This window comes from Brassica napus, unplaced genomic scaffold (genome assembly GCF_020379485.1).
Source record: "Brassica napus cultivar Da-Ae unplaced genomic scaffold, Da-Ae ScsIHWf_1200;HRSCAF=1717, whole genome shotgun sequence".
In the NCBI taxonomy this organism is placed as follows: Eukaryota; Viridiplantae; Streptophyta; class Magnoliopsida; order Brassicales; family Brassicaceae; genus Brassica; species Brassica napus.
The window spans coordinates 213,658-219,457 of record NW_026014623.1 but is presented as its reverse complement, the minus strand read 5'-3'; the positions used below and the strand labels follow the sequence as shown (position 1 = coordinate 219,457).

Here is a 5,800-nt window from a genome sequence, read left to right as displayed (position 1 = left end):
GTAGCTTTTGTTGTTGTTGAAGGGTTTTTGAAATTGTGAACTTTGGTTACTTCTTTGGCCATTTCCAAAGAAGTTTCTGTTTCCGCGCTGGTTTCCAAATTTCTGGAATCCGGTACCTCCGATGTAGTTCACATTTTCTTCTCCTTCTCGTGCACCACATCTAACTTAGCTCTTACTTCGTCCATCTGTTCCTTCCCGATAGAGGCTACAGACTTCTTCCGTTTAGAGTCAGTGTTTTTGGTGCTGCTGCTGTTAGCAAGGTTTTCGATAAGTCTCACAGCTTCTAACGGATGAGCTCTAATATCAAGGGCCATTTGATACTGTAAGGCGAGACCTCGGAAGAAAGTGCTTAGCAGCTGCACTTCGTTAAATCCGTGGTGTGGACAGTCTCGCTGGAAGAACCTAAATCTAATCCACGCATCTTTGAAGGACTCTCCAGCCTTCTGCGAGAATGTGGAAATTTTGTTCCGAAGTTCTTCAGCGCGCGCCTCATCGAAGAAGTTTCGTAAGAAAGCATTCTTGATGTCGCTCCAGGATGTTAAAGATCCTGTGGGTTACTGCCTAAGCCAGTGCATCGCTTCTCCATTCAGCGTGTATCTGAAGAGCTTGCACAGCAGGTAATCTTCGGAGACTCCTTCCATCCGAATAGCAGCGATTAGATCCTCGAACAATTCCAAATGGTCCATAGGATGCTCGTGCGGTAACCCAGAGTAGGGTATCTGCTGGGCATGCACCTGAAAAGACAAGAAAAAGATATTAGAAAGGGGGCAGAGAAAAGAATAAGAATCAATAAAACTAAATCTAATGGCGATCAAAGCTCCCCGACAACGGTGCCAAATTTGATACCACTCAAATTATCCTAAGGAGTGTTACTCTCATCAAAAGAGGTTCAGATGTAGTACTTAGGGATGGAATCCACAAGGAGCTAAGGAACAATTAAATCTAGTGTTTATTAATTCTAAAGGTTGTAAATGTTTAAATGAAATATCAATAGTAACAAGCGAGTAAATAATAAATGTAACTTGGTTGGAAATGATATTAGATACAGGGCCACTATTCAGGGGCTGGAGATTATAATACCTATAGATGCCTAACTGTTGCATGCATGATATATTAGAGCTCATTCGCTTAACTCAGTGATCAGCTGCCGCATGTACCACTGGTTAACAGACTAGATCTCGTGTCTCAACGGTTAGTATGCAGACAACGAGAGAGTGTTGATCGATGGTCTATTAAGACGTCGACCGATACACCTTTGCCAACGTCGATCGATAGTCAGTTGAGGACATCGATCGACGGGTTTTAGCCAGGCCTATGCGCGAGTATGAAATGCCCTACTAAGATGCTAAATTGGCGGTTAGCCCTCTCTAGCAGTCCTAATATGATAGATAGATGTCAGGATGGGATAACAAGGGTGCTTGAGTATGCAATCCTATGATCAAGTTATAGTTAGCAAGGCTAAAACAAGCAATGAATACAAAGCTATCATGAATATCACAACAAGGCAGATCTATAGTTTGGGGCTAATCCAACAAACCTATCTGAACCCTGATCTAACAGTTGAACTACTCAGACATAGCAAAGCAATTCATAACAATAAAGGAATAGAAACTCATAGTATAGATGAAAAGAAATGGAAACAAGGAGTTCCAATCACAAGTGATCTTCTCTCCCCCAATGAAACTTGTAACAAAACTAGGTCTAGAAAAAGCTCTCTTGCCGTCAAAAACACTTAGGCAGTATATATTCTACTAGGTTAAAAAATCGTCAGGGCATTTTGGTAATTTGGCTTGGCCTTGGTTTTTAAGTCTGCTGAATCCAAAATGTCGCGTCTGGTGTCTCGACATCGATCGATGGTACTTGTGTCCATCGATCGATATTAATCTTCATCTGTCGAGGCATTTCCTGATATCGATCGTCAGCACTGATGCACATCGATCGATTGTTCTTCCTCTCGTCGACCTCTAAGTGGTCAGCTCAGGTGAAATGTCCTTTAAGCTCCAAAATGCTCCAAAATCATAGCTTTACTCCGAAATGCACCTGAACCTGAAAACATACCTAGAAGTGTATAAAACATAGATATATATATAGTAAAATACTTATATACCATGGATAAAAATGGGTCAAATCCAAGGTATATCAGCAAGCCAGCAAAGAACCATATCTTATGACCAAGACCGCAAGACGGAGTTATTCAAAAGCTGAACGTCATCACTACACATCAAGGAGGAACATTTCGTGAAGCTAAGTAATTGCGCAACAAAAATTCGAGGACGAATTCTATTAAGGGGAGGAGAATGTGATAACCCGTCCTTTGGGATAAAATGGTCGAGAGAGCAAAAGTCAGAATCCAGAGCCGAGCTTTTGGGAATCAAAACAATTGAAGGAATGTTAAGTTTTGATCACTTAAGACTTAACATGGATCGAAGAAAATAGAAGATTGGTTGAGCATCAACTTTGTGGTCGAGTCGCGGGCAATACAGATCGATCGGGAAATTTGAAGTACGAGAAGGTCGAAGAATGGATCGTGAGTGAAGCATGAGTTAAGATAAGATGCTCTACCATTGTTAGAAGTGTCTTAGATTTATCAGACGGCAGTTTTGGAAGAATCACATTATTGAAGCACGATGGTTTAGAAGCTCGACGTTTTTGAAGATTGACGTTTCTTCATCGCAAAGTTTTCTCGGAATATCTTCGTATAAGTAAAATATTACTCTGAAGACATTATAAGTTGGAATCAGGATGGGAAGTAAGCAGGATGGGAAGCAAGCACGACGGGATTGAAGCACGACGGGAAAATCCTAAGTTGGGCGAAAACCCTAATTTCGGTATTACGAAATTCTTTGAGGAAGCCGGAGGCTCGGGAAATATTTTTGAAGGATATCAGACATCATCTGTAGTTTATTAAAAATATTTAGTGAATCAGAATGGGAGTGGAAAAATATTCGGGATTGATCGCGGGTCAGAAATTCACAAGAAGGGTCGAAATCGCGCAAAGGAACCGAGAAGCTCGAGGTGGCTTGATCTAAGGGATAAGAACGTGGTTGCAACTGTCTAACCAGCTGAGTGTCAATAGAAGCTCGAGGCGTCGCCGTGCATGAAGCAGGAACATGCAGCATGACAAGTTGAAGCACGAAGTGTCGCGATACCTGCAACCGAAGCATGCTGATCGACACGCAGAGAGCGGTGTGTCGCGACGCATGCATTCCATCCATGCTGATCGACATCTGGTCGTCCAGGCAGGAGAAGAGGTGTCAAGTTTGCATGAGTTTGGTCATGCTTACTGCCATGTGGAGCACGAGGTGCCGCGACGCATGCAACCAGAGCCATGCTAGCCGACACACGGGCTGCCACCAACTTCAATCTGATTTGCTGCTGTATCCTATATAAAGACCACGACCCCTTCTCATTTCATTCATCCAGACCTTTCAAAATCAAGTTAAAAAAGTGGGTTAGAGAGAGAGAAAGAAGTAGAAAAAGTGAGCTATTTCGAGAGTTTTAGAGAGTTTTCGAGATCAGTTTCTCTACTGATTTCAAGTCAGCGCCTAGGGAAGGTTCTGGACAACTGAAGATCAACCAATTGAAGATCAATTCAGATGGGAAGCAAGGCAACGTGGTTAGAGAGAGAGAAAAAGAGAGTGTAGCTGAGTTCCGAAGATCGATACTTCACCAAGAAGCGAAGTTCAGTCCAATTGAAGAATTTCTGCAATTGTTATGCGGAAGCTCGGCCCAAATCAATCTGTCCACTCTACTAATATTCTTTGATGATCAAGTGGAGGTGCTGTCCAAGATCAGTTCAGTTCCATGGTTTCAGTTCAGTCGAGGTTATGATTTGATACTCTGTTCAGATTTCGGAAGAATTGTTCAGAAGCTAAGGAAGGTGCTGTTCGAGTTGAGTTCAGTCCAGACCAGTATCAGGGGAGGTTCTGTACAAGTCAAGATCAGTCTAGTCCAGTCCATTCAAGTCGTCCATTGGGTTTTGGCTAAGTCCTATTCGATCAACCAGCTGCTTATCGGCATAGAACACTGTGAGTTGGTTTTGTGTGAATTCCACTTGGAATTTTGGGTAGATCGAGTTGCATATAGATTAGAATGATCACGTTATTGCATGGTAGAGTCCTTAGGGTTATTTTATTTATGGAACCGGACTCAGTTTAGCAAGGGCTAAGCTTAGATGAATGGAATTAAGACTTAGTTGATAACCTGATTAGGACTAGGATTAGGATGCATCATGTTTTCTATTATTGCATATTGATTGGTTGAGTGCAGGTTCCCGTTATCTTTAAGGATAGTTTCATAGCAGGAGGCTGGACTATCTGGATAACGGTTTGATTTAATTGATTAGTAGTGATTATTATTGCTTAGTTGTTTAGTAGTTAGTACTAAGGGTCTTAGGCCATATAGGCCGGACTACTGGTACAATGGTTAGTCTTGTGGAGTCGAGTGTTTAGTTAGGATCTGGAACTTTGGCTTTAGGTTAGGTTCTAGATTGAGTTTGTTTTGTTGTGAGTGTGCCGACAGTATGTGCGAAATCCGCCCATACTAGGCTTGTGTAGGGGTGATTAGTGTTTCCTCGGCCTCGTACCCAGCGGGTTCAAGGAAACCCCTTATTCGCTGGATCGGGAAGACTCAGACGAACGGGGTCATGTCCTATGGCTGATTATTACACGACGGTGTAATGTGGCAGTGACTCGAAGGACTGTGGGATGTCGCGCGGTGACCCGAAGGACTGTGGGCTGCGGTCGGTTGAAAGTTCCTTCTTCTGGCCTTTGTGGTAGGGAGATAGGATATTGCCGATAGAGAGGAGGAACCCGAAGTCACCAAGGCCCAGGTTAGAGTATTGTGTTAGAGTGTCGTAGAGGATTATGGAACCCTTGAGTCAGTGTAGCACCGATATACGTTGTTACGAGTTAGATCGAGTCGTAGATACTCATAGTCTTATTATTGTGAATGTGTTTGTGGTTGATTGATTTGCTTGCAGGTTTTGACATTAAGTCCTAAGTCTGGCTTAGGTACCGGATTAAGCTTGATGTGTATTTCGTTAGTGTAGGCCTGACGTTGGCCTGTATGTGTTTGAGTGATTGCTTGTGAAGGGTGGTGGATATTAAAGCTATGCGGTATCATTGGTTGGCCAATCATGTTCTTGTCTGATTATTGGTCGACTGGTTAATGATCCTTGTATAGTCTAAGTGTCTAACACTACATGAGTATTGAACTCAGGCGTATATATGGTTAACTAGGGATTGGTTGTTGAGTTGTTTGCATGCAGGTTCCCGTTACTTGGAATTTGGATCATGGCAGGAGGCCAGGTCTAATCTGAGTAACGGTTTGTTTAGTTTTAGCTTTGATTGCTTGCTTAGGATAGATTGCTTGTTATTTTGGGTTGCCTGGGTTAGTTTCTAGGTTTGGGTAGAGGTAGCCAGCTCACTGAGTAACATTACGTTACTCATCCAATTCCGTTGTCCTTTTTGCAGGTCGCTTTAGGTAAGGATGATCGGATAGCTTGGTGCTGGACGTTAGGACTGCCGGTGTAGATTTTCATGCCTTTTTGTAAACGGTATTGTGGATCTGTGTTTAGCTGACTCGATTTTGGCATTAGGCCGGGACCGGTCTCAATTATATCAATGTATGGATATCTCTCTAATTAATAAAGTAATTGTTTTATATGCGCTTCATGAGTACTCTGATATTTGACTAGTCCGGTCTAACACAACGTTAGGTCGTAGTACGGGTTGAAAAGCCTTAGGCATCAATCTAACGATAATGCTAACTCTTGGCCGGGTTGCAAAGCCTTGTGCCT

At 42.7% G+C, this 5,800-nt stretch overlaps 1 non-coding gene across 1 annotated transcript; it reads left to right on the top strand.

The window, feature by feature from the left end:
* Positions 1 to 369: 369 nt before the first annotated feature.
* Positions 370 to 475, top strand: LOC125596383. The gene has a single exon (XR_007331023.1). It is a non-coding gene; the product is annotated as a small nucleolar RNA R71 (small nucleolar RNA).
* The last annotated feature ends 5,325 nt before the right edge of the window (positions 476 to 5,800 follow it).